At 41.8% G+C, this 20197-nt stretch overlaps 1 long non-coding RNA gene across 1 annotated transcript; it reads left to right on the top strand.

Annotated features, from left to right (window-relative positions):
- Positions 1 to 7073: 7073 nt before the first annotated feature.
- On the top strand, positions 7074 to 15334 carry LOC115300444. The gene is made up of 3 exons (XR_003912651.1): positions 7074 to 7154; positions 14856 to 14932; positions 15066 to 15334. It is a non-coding gene; the product is annotated as an uncharacterized LOC115300444 (long non-coding RNA).
- Positions 15335 to 20197: the final 4863 nt, after the last annotated feature.

Below are 20197 nucleotides of genomic sequence, written 5' to 3'. Positions count from 1 at the left end.
CCCAGCAAAGTCACGTCTGGACTCTTAAGCTGCAGATACTGTGAAAAATAAATGTAGGTCATTTTAAGCTGTTGCATTATGGGAATTGGTTACATAGAAGTAGAAAACTAATACGCCTCCTTTCTCAAAATGTCAACATCCACCTTTCTTATCACATTATTTACAGAGTTAGGGGTAGAGGTTATAAGTTATTATCTATTTTTATTCATATTAACTGTATCTTAATTTTTTTAATGTTTGTTTATTTTTGAGAGAGAGAGACCGAGTAAGCAGGGGAGGGGCAGAGAGAGAGGGAGACACAGAATCCGAAACAGGTTCCAGCCTCTTAGCTGTCAACACAGAGCTCCACGTGGGACTCAAATCCATGAGCCGTGTGACCGTGACCTGAGCTGGAGTCGGACACTTAACTCACTGAGCCACCCAGGTGCCCCTTACCTGTATCTTTTAAAGTAGATAATACACCATTACATATTCATTATAAAATTTACAAGCCCAACAATGCCAAGTATTGGCAAGGATGTGGAGTAACTGGAATTCTCATGCACTGGGAGTGGAAATGGAGAGGGGGTCCAATCGCTTTGGAAAACCAGCATTTTTAAAGAAATTAACATATACACACTTACAATCTAGCTTTCCCACTGCTAGATATTTACTCAAAAGAAATGAAAACATATTTCCACTCAAGGACTTACACAAAAAGGTTCACAACAACCTTATTCACATAGCCCAAATCTGTAAACAACCCAAATGTTCATCAACAGTTGGATGAATAAACAAAATGTGGTCCAACTATACAACAGAATGCTATTCAGAAACAAGCTATTGAATATACAAAATAACATGAATGAATCTCTAAGTCATTACCAGTGTGCAGAAGCCAGATACAAAAGAGATACTGTATGATTCCGTTTATATAACATGCACACTGGCCTTTAAAGACAGAAGGCAGTTCAGGGATGTAGGGGACCAGGATGGAGAGAGAGATGGATGGCGAAGGGGCATGAGGAATCTTTGGAGAATGATGTAAATGTTCTATACCCCGATTGTGGTGGTGGTTTCACAAGTATGTACAATTTGCAAAATTCATTGCTTTGTGAATTTAAATAGATGTGGTTTAACTGTACGATGAACTTGATACATGTGGCAAGGAAAAATAGATCCATCCGGTACAAAAGTCAAAAGGTACAAAAGGTGTAAAGTGGCCCTTTTATTGGTGCCCCTAACTGGCAACCACTATAACCAATTTCCTGTGTATCTTTCTGGAGATATTTTTACTTAATACAAAGTGAGATCTTTAGAGATTGGTACATTAAAAAAACCAACAACAACACCTCCTCTTTCTTTTTTGAATAGCTGTATAATTGTCCCTTTATCATCACTTACTGGGCTAGTTTCTAATTGACGGACATATTTTTATGACGAAAACAACAACAAGCTTAAATTGCTGGATAAAGGAACATGTGAGTTCTTTTATTTTTAAAGATATTCCTAAATTACATCCCATAGAGGTCACAGCAATACCTATTTCTACCAGTAGCAAGAACGCCTATTTTTTTCACAGCCTTGCTGGCATACAATCTTATCAGACTCTTCAATGTGGTAGATAAAAATATATATATATCATTATAATTTTATTTTTTATTTCTGTTATTATCAATAAGATTGAGCATCTGTTCATGTTTTTAAAGAATTGTTTATAGGGGTGCCTGGGTGGCTCAGTTGATTAAGTGTCCGACTTTGGCTCAGGTCATGATCTCACAGTTCATGAGTTCAAGCCCCACACTGGGCTCTATGCTGACAGCAGGATTCTGTGTTTCTCTCTCTCTCCGTCTCTCCCCTGCTCATGCTCGCTCTCTCTCTCTCTCTTTCTCTCTCTCTCTCTCTCAAAAACTAAATAAACATCTTTAAAAAGTTATTTATAGTTGCCTTTGCAGTTACTTTTTTGTGAACTAGTTATTCATATCTGCCTACTTTTCTACAGCATTATTGGCCTTTTTAATATTGTCTTTTAATAGTTCTTTATACATGGTCTTGGCTCAGGTTCCCTAGGAAACGGGCTGAGACAAAGCTTACCCGCTAAGGCTTCACCGGGGGAGTGCAATCCCAGGACAGCAAGACTTAAGGGAGAAATGGAAGTGAGGCCACAAAGTAGGGAAAGCAAATGCAAGGTGGTACATTACCAAGGTGGCCACAGCTTTGTGAGGAAACGGACAGTGGCTCAGGTCCGTGAGTATCAGGGTCAAGGGCTTGGAGGGTGGAGAGGAGGGGCTGTCTTCTGTCCCTTTCCTCCCATCCACAGTCTCTTAGGTCGGTATTTGCACCACAGAGGGTTAGTTGCCATGCGCTTCTGGGTGGCACACCCAGGACCGCGTGCAGGGGGCGGGGTGGGGGGTAGATCCCGTGTCCTGTGGCGTGGCGTTTCCCGAAGTCCAGAAGAGGGATGAGTCCTGTGTCCCACATCTGGGCACCAACACAACTGTGGCCTTTGTCCAGCCTTCCTCCTGGAAGGACAAGCCAGCAGTGTGTTGGTGACAAGGCAACAAGGGCTGTGGCCAGGGGACGGCACTGAGCAAGCAGCTGACGTCCTGGAGAGCCAGTGGATCCAAGCAATTCTTTTTTATATTAAATTACAAATTTTATAGATATATTTCCCCTATAATACCTCAGTTCTACCTGCAATATCCAAAAAGGATAATTTTATATTTCTATAGGATAAGGACATTATATTTTATTGTATACACATTTTATATCACATATAAAGGATATTATTATATATATTACCCTTTTTGCTATATTCTAAGTTTCCAATACTCCCCCTTGCCCAGTTGTTATTTGATTTTGACTACTTATGGTGATTTTTTTTACTATGCAATTTTTATTTAAAAAAATTTTTAATGTTTATTTATTTTTGAGAGAGAGAAACAGAGTGCAAGTGGAGGAGGGACAGAGAAAGAAAGAGACACAGAATCTGAAACAGGCTCCAGGCCCTGAGCTGTCAGCACAGAGCCCCACGTGGGACTCGAACTCATGGACTGTGAGATCATGACCTGAGCCAAAGTTGGATGCTTAGTTGACTGACCCACCTAGGCGCCCCAGAAAATTTTTATTTTTACGTGACTGGATTTATCAATACTTTCTAATATGACTTCAACCCTTTCCTACTCTGAGGTTATGAAAAGAAAAGAAAAAAATCTTCCCATGTTTCCTTCTGGTGCTTCTAGGATTTCAGTTTTCAAAGTTTAAATATTTCTGATTCATCTTGACTTTATTTTGGTACAAAGACACGCCGTGTGGATGCCAACCTTATTTTCCAAATGGCCACACAGTTGATCCTGATGTAAAAGGACATCTTTCTCCTATATTAAGTTTCCTTACTTTCGAAGACTCTTTATTGAACTTGCTTTCACTTACTGGGACTGAGACTCCGTAGGTCGAAGAAACAATTTATGAGAGGAGAGCCACATGCACAGTTAACGGAGCTCCACTTTGTCTTGGACCATAGTGCGCTCCAGAAAGCGCAATCATGGGCAAATAGCAGGAAGTTATTTATTGTCCTTTTAACATAATTAATCCTGCAGTTTGTGATGCTGTGTGTAATGATTTGAACCATGACACATAAGATAGGCTGATGTCTCTTTAACTAGCAACACCTCAGTGACACGAAGGAGATGGAGCTTTGAATTATAGCTTCTGCCCCCTGGAGAATGTCGTAAAACATAAATGCAGTTTTGGATGTGCTATTTTTACTTGGCACGTCTGTGGGATATCCTCAAAGGCGCTTAAAGTGCCAAAAGACCAGTAAGACAGGAATAAAGGAGGAGGAAAAGAAAAACATTTCTTTTAAAAGAAACTGGGCCACTAGAGCCACCCTTGGCCAATAGCATTAACCATTTCCTTGTGGGCCCCAATGCAATTTCAGTGACACTGAATGATTTATGATCCATCCCTCCTAGCTAGACATAAATTTCTTAGAGGCATAGACTGAACAGAGACCTGGCTATATTAATCCCAGGGTTTAGGCTAACGCCTGAAACACAGTAGCTACTTAAAATGTGTTTCTGAAGGAAACAATCAAGATATAGGCAACCGATGGAATGGGAAAAATAGTTGCAAACAATATATCAGATAAAGGGCTAGGATCCAAAATATACAAGGAACTCACCAAACTCCACACCCGAAAAATGAATAATCCAGTGAAGAAACGGGCAGAAGACATGAACAGACACTTCTCCAAAGAGGACATCCAGATGGCCTACAGGCACATGAAACGATGCTCAGCATCACTCATCATCAGGGAAACACAAATCAAAACCACACTGAGATACCACCTCACCCCAGTCAGAGTGGCTAAAATGAACAAATCAGGAGACTATAGATACTGGCGAGGGTGTGGAGAGATGGGCACCCTCCTACACTGTTGGTGGGAATATAAACTGGTGCAGCTGCTCTGAAAAACAGTGTGGAGGTTCCTTAGAAAACTATCAATAGAACTCCCCTATGACCCAGCAATAGCACTGCTAGGGATTTATCCAAGGGATACAGAAATGCTGACACATAGGGGCACATGTACCCCAATGTTCATAGTAGCACTGCCAATAATAACCAAATCATGGAAAGAGTCTAAATGTCCATCATCTGATAAGTGGATCAAGAAGATGTGGTATATATACACAATGGAGTATTACATGGCAATGAGAAAGAATGAAATCTGGCCATTTGTAGGAAAGTGGATGGACCTCAAAGGTGTCATGCTAAGCGAAATAAGTCAGGCGGAGAAGGACAGATACCATATGTTTGCACACATAGTTCTAACAGGAGAACAGGAGAAACCTAATGGAGGACCAGGGGGAGGGGAAGAGGGAAAGGGAGTTGGGGAGAGAGAGGGACACAAAACCCGAGAGACTATTGAATACTGAAAAGGAACCGAGGGTTGAAGGGGGAGCGGGGTGGGGGGAGGAGGAAGGGAGGTGGTGGTGATGGAGGAAGGCACTTGTGGGGAAGAGCACTGGGTGTTGTATGGAAACCAATTTGACAATAAACTATTAAAAAATTAAATTAAATTAAAAAAATGTGTTTCTGGAGTGCATGAAATAAACAACAGGATAATGATTCAGAAAAACTCCTGTGAAGTTTTCCTGACACCATCACTGTTCCCTTCAAGTTCACCTGGAATCTGGAGTCCTACTCTGCCCTTTTAATCACTGACTGCCCCACTTACCCTTTCATGTGTCTCTCTTCCCCATGACAGTGTGGGGAGGCATAGAAACAGAAGCTGCCTTAATCAGTTTTATATCCATGGCACCTAGTGCACACTCAATAAACGTTTGTGGAGCAAATGAATGAGTGAATGAAAGGTCTGTAGGCAGACAGTTAGAAAATGACTGAAAGTTGTTACGGGGTAGCTTGTGTCTGTGGTCTTCGTGTCCGGAAAGGAGATTATCTTCCCAGAAGAGAGAATATGCTCTTCCCAGAAGAGCAGAAAGAGCCTATGCTTTGGATAGAGAACACCCGAGTTCTGATTCCAGCTCTGCTACTTACTTTGCACAAGTCACTTCTTTTTTCTGAGTTTCAGTCTCTGGCACTGTAAAGTAGAGATAATGAGAATTGGAGATAAAGATTGAGAAGTCCCACCACAGGGCATGGCATAGAGTAAACCTTCTATAGCAGCTGTGCTCTTGCGGCTTCCATTGTTGTTGTTGTTGTTATTATTATTATTATTATTATTTACTATTACTGTTATAAGAGGAGTGAAAGCAATGCAGAAGAATCTATTAAAATTTATAGTTTAGGTAGCTTTGGAGAAGATGGTTTGGGGAGGGGATGGATGTGGGGAGACCTCCAATCATTTCTGTGATGATGATAACCATCAGAAATTGAGCATTGACTCTGTCAGGCATTCCGCACACATCATTTCATCAGATCCTCACAACAAACCTTAACATTGGCGGTATCACCCCGCTTGTCAAAACAAGGAAGCTGAACCACAAAGCACTTCTGTGAGGTTCAAGGTCAGAGAGGTAGTTGATGGTCGGGCCGGGTTCAACCCAAATCCATCGTGAAAGCTTTGTTTTCAGTTTAGCTCTTACCCTATTCCGAGTAACCCAAAGTCAGGAGCTGAGAATATTCTGGGAATAAAACCTCAGGTAGAGACTTGTCAAGAATTTGAGTTAAGCTGGGCTAAGGTCTTCAGTAAAATTAGAAAACCATTTATACCCATTTTTTTCATGAACCCACACTTACCATGCCTGCTGTCATTAACGTCTTAGTATTTTAAACAACTGACTTTACGCTGAACCAAATGGACTGCACTGGGTGTAGGGAGGTGGATTTTGGGGGAAAATTTTTTCACCTGCACCCATTCCTTTAGCAGCAGCAAGTTACCAGTGACTGTAGGAGAGCTGCCTTTTAGGGAACTTTCCTGGGCCTGGCTCATCACTTAATGGAGAATATCATTGGTTTGCATTTCCCCAGCACTCACCAGATGTTTGCCTTAGCATACCATACATTCTCCAAGCACGGGGGACATGAAGACTCACTCCAGGCATGGCTGTCACAAAGCTTCATCTGGCTCCAGTCTCTTTAACCCCTTCTCTAGTGCACAGGCTCACCCTGGTCAGACTTTTCTTGAGCCATCACAGAGCTTAGAACGTGATTCCGAATTCCCCCGGGGAACTGTTTGCCATTGTGTGAGCCTTCTCTCCAACAGCGGGCTAGTCTTAAATGTGCTCTGATTGCCATCGTCTTCATAGGTGTTCAGTAAATCTGCCCTGAGTGGAGAGGTTAACAGAGCAAACCGAGTTGAGCAATATCACCTCTTGGCATCAGTTGTATGTGGCATCTGTGTTCAGGAGGGGCTGAGGCCCTGCAGAACACGATGGACTCCTTTAAAACCTCTTCGTTTGTATATATGTCCCTCCCACAGAGAGTCCTGCTGAAAATAAACATAGGCTGCCCTGTGTGTCTCCACCACAGGAAGGATATACAGCACGGATAAGAACCGTCTTCGCTTGGGGGGGCTTTTCCAAAGGACACTATCTATTTACTCAGCAAATATTTACTCAGCAGATGGGAGGAGGAAGGGCATTCCAGGGAGAGAACGGTTTGAACAAAGCTAAAGAGAGGGGAAACCAGGAGTATGCATGGCGTCTCGTCTCGTGAGTAGTGAAATTCTGGAGGGAACATTTGAAAGGGAGGAAGGAACAGATCAAGAGCTTTGAATGCTTTGAAAGGAGTTTGGGCTTATTTCAATATACAAGAGGGAGTCTAAGAGAGATTCTGAGCAAGATGGACGTAAGCAACACTGCTCATTAGGAAAATTAATTTGACAGTAGTGCCTAAAATGGACCGAGATGAAGAAAAATCACATAAAGCAGCCAATGACTGGGTGTCTACTATGCACCTAACACCATGCCAAGCCCTTTATACACACACATTGTCTCTTCCATAAAAGTAATGGGTAATAGATTTAAGATGCAGTGCCTGGCTCATAGTATTTTCTAATTTTCACAATCACCCTGTGAGTTGAATATTATTATTACCTCAATCTTACAGATGATGCCTATGCTTCAGAGAGGTTAAGCATATTAGGGGCGCCTGGGTGGCTCAGTTGGTTAAGCGTCGGGCTTTAGCTCAGGTCATGATCTCATGGCTCGTGGGTTTGAGCCTTGCATCGGACTCTGTGCTGACAGCTAGTTCAGAGCCTGGAGCCTGCTTCAGATTCTGTGTCTCCCTCTCTCTGACCTTCCCTTGCTCATGCTGTCTCTCTCTGTCTCTCAAAAATAAATTAAAAAACACTAAAAATAATTTTTTAAATCATATTATACCCAAGGCCAAAAGAGTTAAGTGGCAGAACCAGGGTTTAAACTCAGGTTGGTCTGACTCTAAAGCAGACTCTTAAGGGAGGGAGATGTTAGGAAGCAATTACAAAATCCTAACATGTGGTGATGGCCTAGAGGAGAGGCAGAAGGGAAGAAAAAGGGAAAATTGATATACAACTGAATTATGGATACATAATAGACATGATGTAGCAATTGATTAATTGTTGGAGAGAGTGGTCAAATACGGTCCAAGGTTTGGAGCATGGGTGACCAACAGAAGGTGGCACTATAGTGAAAGTCAAGAATATAGGAAGTGAAGCAAGTTAAAAGTATTCAAATTATGTTGAGTTTGATGTGTTGATGGCATTATCAAGTAGAGACATCTTGCAAGCATTTGAAAAAATCCACCTTATTCCTTATACCCTGTCCCTCACTTAAAATGTCTCATTCTTAAATGTCTCACTTTTTCTTTTATTTAATGTTATTTTTAAATGTATGTTTATTTGAGAGAGAGAGAGCAGGGGAGGGCAGAGAGAGAGGGAGAAACAGAATCCGAAGCAGGCTCCAGGCTCTGAGCTGTCAGTACAGAGCCCGATCCCGGGCTCGAACTCATGAACCATGAGATCATGACCTGAGCCAAAGTCGGACGCTCAAGCAACTGAGCCACCCAGGCACTCCTATTTAATGTTATTTTAAAAAAAATTTATTGTCCTAAAATATACCTAACATAAAATTTACCTTTTAACCATTTTAAGAGTCTTATTTTTCTAATTAACATGAAGTTGACTTCTGGTTTCTGGTCTGGCATGGAAGGAACTTGGAAGTCATTGGTCCATCCAACCAACAAACAAGCAAAAAGCTGAACACACTGAAAAATCAACTCTTCTTACATTCATCAGAAAAGTGAGCTCACAGAGCAAACTGCCACCCCCAAAATGAGAGATAAACAGGCACATACAAAAAATTGCCACTTAGTGTAGCAGAAACCTCCGTGGGCACCAGTATTGGGATAGGAATATCTAAACTGTAGCTGTCAGATTGCTGGAGGCTCAGTGTGGGCAAGTCTGAGAGTTAAAAACTCGGGGCTCAGAGGGGGAGGGGGCGTGGGGAGAGAATCCTGGGGGATGCCCATGCTTTGTGACTTTTAGCTGTACCAGGTTCTCCTGGACAATATTGGGGGGAAATCCTCTTGTACCGCTTTCTGGCAAAGGAAAGGAAAAAGTGCCCATTTTGAAATATGCCAGTGTTCCATTCTTCTTAACAAAAGCCTACCCCAAGAGAAACCAGAGCCTAACCTACTGGTCAGAACTTTATCCTTAATTAGGGGAAGGGACATAGCCGACTCTAGCCTTCTATTCCACCTAAGGGGAGAGAAAATGGAGAAGCCTGTGTGCAGTTCACAGCCCAGGGCCACGGCCTCACTAAATGACTAAGACCTAATCATTGGTACAGAACATTTTCCTCCTTCCACACCTGACTGCCATACCACTAAAGGCCTATTTACCAGATTTCCTTTAAAAAAATTTTTTTTAGGGGCACCTGGGTGGCTCAGTCAGTTGAGTGTCCAACTTTGGCTCAGGTCATGATTTCACAGTTGAGTTTGAGCCCTGCATCAGGCTCTGTGCTGACAGCTCAGAGCCTGGAGCCTGCTTCTGAATCTGTGTGTCCCTCTCTCTCAGCCCCTCCCCCGACTCAGGCACTGTCTCTCTGTGTCTCAAAAATAATTATTAAACATTAAAAACATTTTCTTAAATTTTGTTAATGTTTAGTTCCTTCTTGAGGGACAGAGAGAAAGAGTGTGAGCTGGGGAGGGGCAGAGAGAGAGGGAGACAGAACCTGAAGCAGGCTCCAGGCTCTGAGCTATCAGCACAGAGCCTGATGCGGGACTTGAACTCACAAACCATGAGATCATGACCTGAGCTGAAGTCAGCTGCTTAGCCAACTGAGCCACCCAGGCACTGCTACCAGAGCTCCCTGTATCTGAGCACATCATGTCAGGCTTTTAACAACCAAAAAAACTTTGCAAAGCATGGTAAATGGCAAGAACCCCCCACAGTGTGAAGAGGTAGTGGAAGCATCAGGACCAGATTCAGATATGGAAGGGATGTTGGATTACGAGACTGGGAATTTACAACAACTATGATTAATATGTCAAGGGCTCCAATGGAAAACCTAGACAACACGCAAGAACAGATGGGTAATGTAAGCAGAGAGATGGAAAGTCTTAGAATCAGGAAGAAATGCTAGAGATAAAAACAAACAAACACAGTAACAGAAAAAAGAACGCCTTTCATGGGCTCATTAGTAGACTGGATACAGCTGAGGAAAGAATCTCTGAGCTTCAGGATATGTCAGTAGAAATTTCCAAAACTAAAAATCACAGGGGAAAAAAGGCTGAAAAAATTTAAAAAAGGAACAGGATATCCAAGAACTCTGGGATATAATGGGAATAACACAAGAAGAAAAAGAGAAAAGAAAAGAAACATTTAGATCAATTATGACTGAAAATTTCCCCCAAATTAGTATCAGACACCAAACTATGATCCAGAAAGCTCAGAACTTGGGGTGGGATAAATGCAAAAAAACAAACAAATAAACAGACAAAACAAAAAATTACACCTAACCATATCATCCTGAAATTGCATAAAATTAAAGAAAAAAACTTGAAAGAAGCAGGGGAGGGAATACCCTACCTACAAAGGAAGAAAGAGAAGAACTAATGTGGCTTCTCAGAAAGCATGCAAGCAAGAAGAGAATAGAGTGAATAGAGGTGAATAGGTTAGTGTTGAGAGAGAAGAACCACGAACCTAGAATTCTGTGCCGTGTGAAATTATCCTTCAAAAGTTAAGGAGAAATAAAGACTTTCTCAGACAAACAAAAATTGGGTGAACTGGTTGCCAGTAGGTCCTGACTGGCAAGATATTTGAGAAGTTCTTCAAAGACAAGGAAAATGATGCCAGTAAGAAATTCAGATTCACATTTTTTTAATGTTTTTTATATATTTTTGAGAGAGAGACACACACAGCATGAGCAGGGGACGGTCAGAGAGAGAGGGAGACACAGAATCTGAAGCAGATTCCAGGCTCTGAGCTGTCAGCACAGAGCCTGATGCAGGGATTGAACCCACGAATCGTTGAGATCATGACCTGAGCCGAAGTCGGACACTTAACCGACTGAGCCACCCAGGCGCCCCCAGATTTACATTTTTTTAAAAAAGGAAGAGTGTTAGAAAAGGAATAGGTGAAAATAAAATAAAAACTTTTCTTGAGGCGCCTGGGTGGCTCTGTTGGTTAGGCCTCCGACTTCGGCTCAGGTTATGATCTCTCAGTTCATGGGTTCAAGCCCCATGTCAGGCTCAGTGCTGATAGCTCAGAGCCAGAAGCCTGCTTCAGGTTCTGTGTCTCCCTCTCTCTCTGTCCCTCCCCTGCTCATGCTCTGTCTCTGTCTCTCTCTCAAAAATGAATGAACACTAAAAAAAACTTTAAAGAACCTCTTCCTTTTCTTCTTCTTTGAGAGAGAGAGAGAGAGAATCTCAAGCAGTCTGCATGCTCAACATGGAGCTGGACTTGGGGCTCAGTCTCACGACCCTTGGATAATGACCTGAGCTGAAATCAAGAGTTGGATGCTCAACCAACTGAGCCAACCAGGCACCTCCTTTTCCTTATTCTTAATTAATCAAACAGATAATAGTTTGTTTGGAGGGAGGAATTTGGAATATTTTGTTATTACAAGACACTGCACTAACCACAAAGTGGTAGAGTATTATTTGAAAATGAACTTGGATTGGCTATAACTCATATATTACAAATTCTAGGGCAACCATTAAAAAAGTTTTAAAAGGCAACATCTGGGTGGCTCAGTCAGTTAAGTGTCTAACTCTTGCCTTCGGCTCAGGTCATGATCTCATGGTTTCATGAGTTTAAGCCCCATGTCGGGCTTTGCGCTGCCAGTGCAAAGCCGGCTTGAGATTCTCTCTCTCTTCCTCTCACTATGACCCTCCCCCACTTATTCTCTTTCTGTTTCTCTCAGAATAAATAAAGAAACTTAAAAATAAAGGTTTAAGGGGCACCTGGGTGGCTCAGTCAGTTAAGTGTCTGGCTTGGCTCATGTCATGATCTCATGGTTCGTGAGTTTGAGCCCCATGTCAGGCTCTGTGCTGACAGCTCAGAGCCTGGAGCCTGCTTCAGATTCTGTATCTCCCTCTCTCTCTGCCCCTCCCCTGCTCACACTGTCTCTCTCTGTATCTCAAAAAAAATTTTTTTTTAATTTAAAAAATAAAGGTTTAAAATGGAAATATAATTGATAGTGTAAGAAAAGAAAGAAAATGGAATTATATAAAATAATTAAAACTTTTAAAAAATTTTACTGTTTATTTATTTTTGAAAGACAGAGAGAGAGCATGATCAGGGAAAGGGCAGAAAGAGAAGGAGACACAGAATCCAAAGCAGGCTCAAGTCTCTGAGCTGTTAGCACAGAGCCCGATGCGGTACTTGAACTCACAAACCATGAGATCATGACCTGAGCTGCAGTCAGCTGCATAACTGACTGAGCCACTCGGGTACCCCCAAAACTTTGAAAGCCAGAAAAAGAATGGAAGACAGAAATAGGAATGAATGGGAAATAGCAACAAATATGGTAGACAGTAAAACAACTATATCCATAATCACTTTAAATGTCAATAATCTGCTATGCCAATTAAAAGACAGAGATGTCAGAGTGGATCAAAAAACAAGACCTGATTTAGGTGCCTGGGTGGCTAAGTCAGTTAAACATCCAACTCTTGCATCAGCTCAGGTCATGATCTCATGGTTCGTGAGTTGGAGCCCCGCACTGAACTCACGTGGAGCCTGCTTGGGATTCTCTCTCCCTCTCTCTCTCTTCTTCCCGTTCGATCTCTCTGTCTCTGTCTCTCTCTGTCTCTCAAAAATAAAACAAAACAAAGTCCCAATTAAATGTCGTCTACAAGAAACCCATTTAAAATATAATATAGATCATAGATATAAGTAAATATGATTAAAATAAAGGAATAGGGAAAGATATGCCAATACCACCAAAAGAAAGCGAGAGCAACTTCCTTCACTTGACATGATTCCTTGAGGGTCACCAAAGTTGTTTCATGTATCAATAGTTTGTTCCTTTTTAATCCATCATAGAGATGAACCACAGCAGTTTTTTAAAATCCATTAATTTATTGAAAGTCAATGGGATTCTTTCAATTTTGGCAATTATGAATACATCTTCTATAAATGCTTCTGGAAACATTTTTGGGTAAACATAAAGTTCATTTCTCTGGGGTAACTATGAGTGCAACTGATGGGTTATATGGCAATTTATGTTTCATTTTATAAAAATTTATCCAATTGTTTCCCAGTGTGGCTGCACCTGCTTTCAGTCTCCCTGCAATGTTTTGGAATCACATTCTGATGCATGAGTGCATCCTCCTCAGTGCTTGGTTTGTCGGGGCTTTTATTTTAGCTGTTCTAACGTGTGTCGAGCTATCTCATTGAGATTTTAATCAGTATTTTCCCAATGGCTAATGATATCAGACATCCTTTCACGTACTTATTGGTTTTATCCTCTTTAGTAAAATGTTTAAGGTCTTTTACTCAGTTTCAATTCAATTGTTTGCTTTCTTACTGTCAAGTTTTCAGAGTTCTTTGCATATTTTTGTTACAAATCCTTTGTTGGACATATGACATATAGACATTCTCTACTGGTCTGTGGCTTGTCTTTTCATTCTGCTTCCCTTATTACCAAAAGTGTTTAATTTTTATGAAGTCCAATATATTTATATTTTTCTTTCATGGATCATGCTTTTCTGGTCAAGTCTCAGAATTCTTTGCCTAACCCCCAGGTCTTAAAGATTTTCTCTTGTTTTCTTCTAAAAGTTTTATACTTTGATGTTTCACATTGAAAATTAAACATCCATTCTGCGTTAATTTCTGTACACGGTGTGAGCTTCATTTTTCTACCTGTGGATGTCCAACTGTTTCAGAGCAACTTGTTGGGGGGAAAAACCAGTCCTTTCTGGACTGGATTGCCTTTGCACCTTTGTGAGCTGCAGTTAGCCATAGATGTGTGTATCTGTTTCTAGATTCTATACTCTGTTTCATTCACGTATGTATCCCTCTTGTTGCTAGTACCACATTGTTTTGATTACTTTGTAGTAAGTCTTAAAATTAGATAGTGTGATTCTCCTGGCTTTGCTCTTCTTTTTTAAAATTGTTTTAGCTATCCTAGGAGCCCCTGGGTGGCTCAGTCAGTTGGGTCAAGTGTCTGACTTCAGCTCAGGTCATGATCTCACAGTTGGTGAGTTCGAGCCCCACATAGGGCTCCCTACAGTCAGCATAGAGTCCACTTCAGATCCTCTGTCCTTTTCTCTCTGTCCCTCCCCCACTTGCAGTCTCTCTAAAATAAATAAACATTAAAAAATTTGTTTTAGCTATCCTAGTTCCTTTGCCTTTGTGTATAAATTTTAAAATCAGTTCATCCATATCTACCAAAAATCTGAGATTTTGATAGGGACTGACAAATTTATTTATCAAGTTGGAGAGTTTCAAATCTATACCCTATTGAGCCTTCCAGTCCCTGAACAGGGCATGATTTCACCCCCCCCTTTTTTTTTAATATATGTCCTCTTTGATTTTTTTCATCAGTGTTTTATAGCTTTAAGCATATAGATCCTGTATATGTTTTAGAAGATTTATATCTAAACATTTGATTTTCTTAGCTATTGCCAAGTGATCATGGTTTTTTAAATTTTGGTTTCCAATTTTTTATTGCTAGTATATAAATATATGATTTTTATGTGTTGCTTTTACATTCTGCAATCTTGCGATCACGTATTAGCTAGATGATGTTTCGTGTGTGCGTATGAATTCTCCAGGGCCGTCTGTGAAGAGGGATCCTTTTACTTCTTCCTTTACAATCCAGATGACTTTTATCTCTTTTTTCTAAAATCATAAATAGATGTGAATTTTGCCAGGTGCTTTTTATGCATCTGATTATTGCTTTAACCCTGTTTTTTTTTCCTTCAAGTGGCAAATGTGAGAATTACATTGATTGGTTTTCAAATAATGAACAATCCCTGCATCCCTTGGACAAACCCCACTTGGGTATGATGTGTTATTCTTTTTTTATTATGTTATTGGATTTGGTTTTCCAATTTCTTTTGAGGATTTGTGTCTATGTTCATGAGAGTTGTCTGTTTTTAATTTTCTTTTCTTGTGATGTCTTTTTCTGGTTTAGGTATACTTCTATTCTATGAATGAACAAAGTCTTTATTTTAAAAAGGATCGAAACTAAGAAATGACAAGGATTCTACAAACATCCTGTAGAAGACTGTTCCTGGATTCTTGAACCACTGCCATTTGCTGGGCTGTGAATTGGATATGGTTTCTTTTATGTTTTGCTCCTGAATCCAAAATACAGATGGTAGTCATGCTGGCTGCAGTGATAACTGACTTTTGTAATCTCGTATCTCAGTGCCAATTATTAAAACTAGTCTTCCCTGCTGACACATTTTCAGTGATAAATGTAAAATGTAAATTTTTCTACAGCTGCACCGTCAACCTGATCTCTTTTTTCCCTTCTGTTTTGCGGCCACACCTAGAAGGGCACAACACAACTGCAGACACTCCCTGACTCTATGGTTTGACTTTAAAACTTTTTGACTTTACGAAGGCGCAAAGGCAATATTCAGTAGAAACTGTACTTGGAATGTGGAATTTTGATCATTTCCGGGGCAACCTATACCCCTCACAATCCTCCCTGGTGACGCCGGGTGCTGCCAGCAGCCTCCTGTCAACCACGTGACCAGGAGAGGTAAACAAGGCCTATGCTTACAACCATTCTGTGGCCATGTGGCCATTCTGTTTCTCACGTGCAGTACACCATCCAAGAAATTAAATGAAATAGTTGACACTTTCTTATACAATGTTATGTTATAAAAGGCATTTATGTTAGATGAGTTTGCCCAACTGTAGGCTAATGGAAGTGTTCTGAGCAGGTTTAAGATGGACGAGGCTAAGCTATGATGTTTATGGTTTATGTGTATTAAATGCATTTTCAAGTTACAGATATTTTCAGCTTATTATGGGTTTGTTCACATGGAGTCTCATCGTAAGCAGAAGAAGATCTGCATGTTGATTTCCAGAGGGCTCAGGGCATTTCTGCTTCCTTCTCTCCAGAAAGGTACAAATAGTTCAGATACCCCAGGGCCTCTGAGTAGCAGGCATTTGGCTGAATAGACTGCCCATCTGGGGTTCATGGTCATTCAGGTGAAGGCCAGTTGGGTCACCATGGGGAAGTAGATAAAGGGGGAGCTTTCCACAGGCACCTCTTCTCCAAGCAATGAGAGGAATAGATAAGTCAGCTATTCGTTTGTTTAATTTTAAACATTTCTTAATTTTGTCCTAAGTATTATGTTGAGATAGTCTTAATACGGAGGGGATGTCTATGAAGTAGAGTGGGGAATTAAATAATAAACACATGAAAAGAGTCGAAATTTAGGTAGTGCTTTTTATATTCCAGACACTGCCTTTTACAGATAGTAACTAAGCCTTTTACATATAGTAACTCATTTAATTGTGACAAAGCCCCAGTAAGGCAGGCATCATTGTAATCTCAATTTTACTAGATAACTGTCATGAAAGGGGATGTAGAATACTATGAGAGCCTTATGTATACAATAAAAAAGAAACCCACCTATGAAAATACAAAAAAATACTATGTAGAGGTAAGGTTTCCCGCTCTAAGCCTAGAGTGTGTGCATGTATAAGGAAAGAAGATTTTCACTTTTGTTGCACATACTTTTGTTTGCTTAGATTTCTTTTTATGAGTGTGGATTATTTCGATCTTTTAAAATTACATTTTTATTCAGAGGTGCCTGGGTGGCTTTGTCGGTTGAGTGTCCGTCTGACTTCAGCTCAGGTCATAAACTTGCAGTTCGTGAGTTCGAGCTCCACATCAGGCTCAATGCTGTCAATGCAGAGCCTGCTTCAGATCCTCTGTCTCCCTCTCTCTTTCTGCCACCCCACCTCATGCACTTTTCTCTCTCAAAAATAAATAAAACATGGGGCGCCTGGGTGGCTCTGTTGGTTAATTATCCAGCTCTTGATTTCAGCTCAGGTCATGATCTCACGGTTTTGTGAGTCTGAGCCCTGAATTAGGTTCTGTGCTGATAGTGAGGAGCCTGTTTGAGATTTTCTCTCTCTGTATCTCTCTCTCCTTCCCCCTCATGATGTCTCTTTCTCAAAATAAAAATATAAACTTAAAAAAATAAATAGGGGCACCTGGGTGGCTCATTTGGTTAAGTATCCAACTTCGGCTCAGGTCATGATCTGTGCTAACAGCTCAGAGCCTGGAGCTGCTTCAGATTCTGTGTCTCCCTCTCTCTCTGGCCCTCTCTCACTCATGCCTGTCTCTCTCTCTCAAAAATAAACATTAAAATAATAAATAAATAAAACATTAAACAAAATAATATTTTTCTCCAAATTATTCACCAGAGGTAATATGTACTTATTGTCAAGGTTTTTTTAAAAATTATTTAATGTTTATTTTTGAGAGAGACAGAGACTGACCAAGAGTGGGGAAGGGGCAAAGAGAGAGGGAGACACACAATCTGAAACAGGCTCCAGGCTTGGAGCTATCAGCACAGAGTCTGACTGGGGGCTCAAACCCACCAACCGTGAGATCATGACCTGGTCCAAAGATGGATGCTTAACCAATTGAGCCACCCAGGTGCCCCCTCAAGTTTTTAGGAAAGGAAAACAAGCACAAATGAGAAAATAGAAATGACCTGCAATCTCACCTCAGAGAGGAAATAAACATTTCGGAGTTTACATTTTCAGTTCTTTTTCCTTCATATAAACATATGATTTAAATGTTTATAAAAAATTGTCAAAATCAGGTAGGGTAGAATAAAAAGTATATATTGGCCTCTGACCTCCCCCCCCCCTCCAGCTCCCATTCCTGGCACAGAGCTCCTAAAACCCTTGTAATTTCCCAAGTGATAAGAGATCTAGGAGAATCTCTCATTCTAATGAGATGACTGTCTGGGGGCTCCTGGGTTGGGGGCTGGTCACTGGAAAGACCATAATTAGAAGCCTGGAATTCTCAGGCTCTCCGGGAAGGGAGAATGGCTGAAAATGGAGTTAATGATGGATCACGCCTACATGACAAAAAGGTCGATTCCCACAAGCACACAGAAAGCTCAGAAAGCACGTGGAGGTTCAGGAGAGTGACACTTGGAGAAAGCATGGAAGGTCCACGTCCCTTCCTGCGTACTTCACCCTGGGCATCTCTCCCATCTGGGTGTTCATCCGATCAGTATCCTTTCTCATATGCTTTCATAAGAAACTGGCAAATATAAGTCAGACTTCCCCAAAGTTCTATGAGCAGCTCTGGCAAATGAATCAGGGAATCTGAGGAGGGGCTCATCGGAATCTTTGGTCTACAGCTGGCCGGTCAGATGCACAAGTGACAGCCTTAATGTGCCACTGGCGTCTGAACTGGGGCTGGGGAAGGGTGTGGAGGTGTCGGTCTTGTGGGACTGAGCCCTTGACCTGTGGGATCTGACACTCTCTCCTGGAAGATGGTGTTGGGATTGGGTTGAATGGTGGGAACCCAGGTGGTATCACAGAGAATTGATTTGCTGTGGGGGAAAAAAAAACCTCTCTACATTTGGTGACCATGAAGTGAAGTGTTCTGTGTAAAGTACAGAAGACACACAATGCAGGGGCGCCTGGATGGCTCAGTCGGTTAAGCCTCCGACTTCAGCTCAGGTCAGATCTCATGTTCGTGGGTTCGAGCCCCACATCAGGCTCTGTGCTGACAGCTAGCTCAGAGCCTGGAGCCTGCTTCGGGTTCTGTGTCTCCTTCTCTCTCTGCCCCTCTCCCTCTCATGCTCTGTCTCTCTCTGTATCAAAAATTAATAAAGCATTAAAAAAAACTTTTTTAAAAATAAAAAGTGAGGAGGGAGGAAACAGAGTCTCTCCATATACAACACTGTTACGCTGTTTCAAAAGCCGTCTTTTTCAGCATCAATTTTGTCACGAGCATCTTTCCAGGTCATTAAGCATTCTTGCACAGTATGGCTTTGACCATGTTTTTGGTTGCCTACCGATGCACTTTTCTTCTGCCATTAGAAATGGGAGAGGGTGATTAATTGAATATTTAATGTGGTGGAATAACGTGATTGAGAAATCAGCTATATGTGGTTTTCTTGGCTGTGGACTCTTCAGGAAAAAATGTGAGGTATTTTCCCCACATCCTCCCAGGAGGGCGGCCAGAGTTTCCAGGCCCGGAGGTTGAGGAGGATTGGAGCTAGTTTTCCAACCAGCAAGGGCGAGCCTTACCTGTGGGGTGGTGACTTCCAGTACCTGAGAAGAAGGAGCAAGGTCACGAGTGTCCGACGTAGCAGAAGCTGAGGCTCAGCTGGAAAACATGCTCCCAACCCCTGTCCATCCCAGGTGGCAAAACCTGGTGTGACAGCTGGCTGCAAGGAAGGCAGCCCTCCCACACAGGCAGGACTGGCACTCAGCACGAACCGCAAGGGGCAGATGTAATGTGGCCATTTTCACTGAATAAAGATTAGTTGCCCCAGTTGCACAAGATCAAATCCTTTGTTTGCTTATTTGGAGATTTTTGGATTTTGAGGTGTGTGCGTGTGTGTGTGTGTGTGTGTGTGTGTGTGTGTGTGTGTGTGTTTTGTGTTTTATGTTTTATTTATTTATTTATTTTTGAGAGACAGTGTGAGCAGGGGAGGGTCAGAGAGAGAGGGAGACACAGACTCCAACAAGATTAGGCGTGTTCAGGGTGGTATGGCCATAGACAGGAGACACGGACTCCGAAGCAGGCTCCAGGCTCTGAGCTAGCTGTCAGCATAGAGACTGATGCGGGGCTCGAACCCATGTACTGTGAGATCATGACCTGAGCCGAAGCCGGATGCTCAACCAACTGAGCCACCCAGGCGCCCCATGTTTGTGTGTTTTCATCCAATGGGCCAGGGGATGAAGCCCTTATAATGATTTTAAACTTCTCACCACCTGTGGATGGAGCTTGGGATCGGATTTTTTTTTTAATTTTAATTTTTTTAATGTTTATTTTTGACAGAGAGAAAGCAAGCAGGGGAGGGTCATAGAGAGAGGGAGACATGGAATCTGAAGCAGGCTCCAGGGTCTGAGCTATCAGCACAGAGCCTGACACAGGGCTTGAACTCGAAAACCCTCATATCATGACCTGAGCTAAAGTTGGAAGTTTAAGTGACTGAGCCACCCAGGCGCCTCTGCTTGGGATCAGATTTAAATAAACTTGGCAGGGCACCTGGATGGCCAGTCAGTTAAGCACCTGACTCTTGGTTCTGGCTCAAGTCACGATCT

The sequence above is a fragment of the Suricata suricatta genome, chromosome 8, assembly GCF_006229205.1.
Source record: "Suricata suricatta isolate VVHF042 chromosome 8, meerkat_22Aug2017_6uvM2_HiC, whole genome shotgun sequence".
Classification (NCBI taxonomy): Eukaryota; Metazoa; Chordata; class Mammalia; order Carnivora; family Herpestidae; genus Suricata; species Suricata suricatta.
This window is presented reverse-complemented; position numbering and strand designations above follow the sequence as displayed.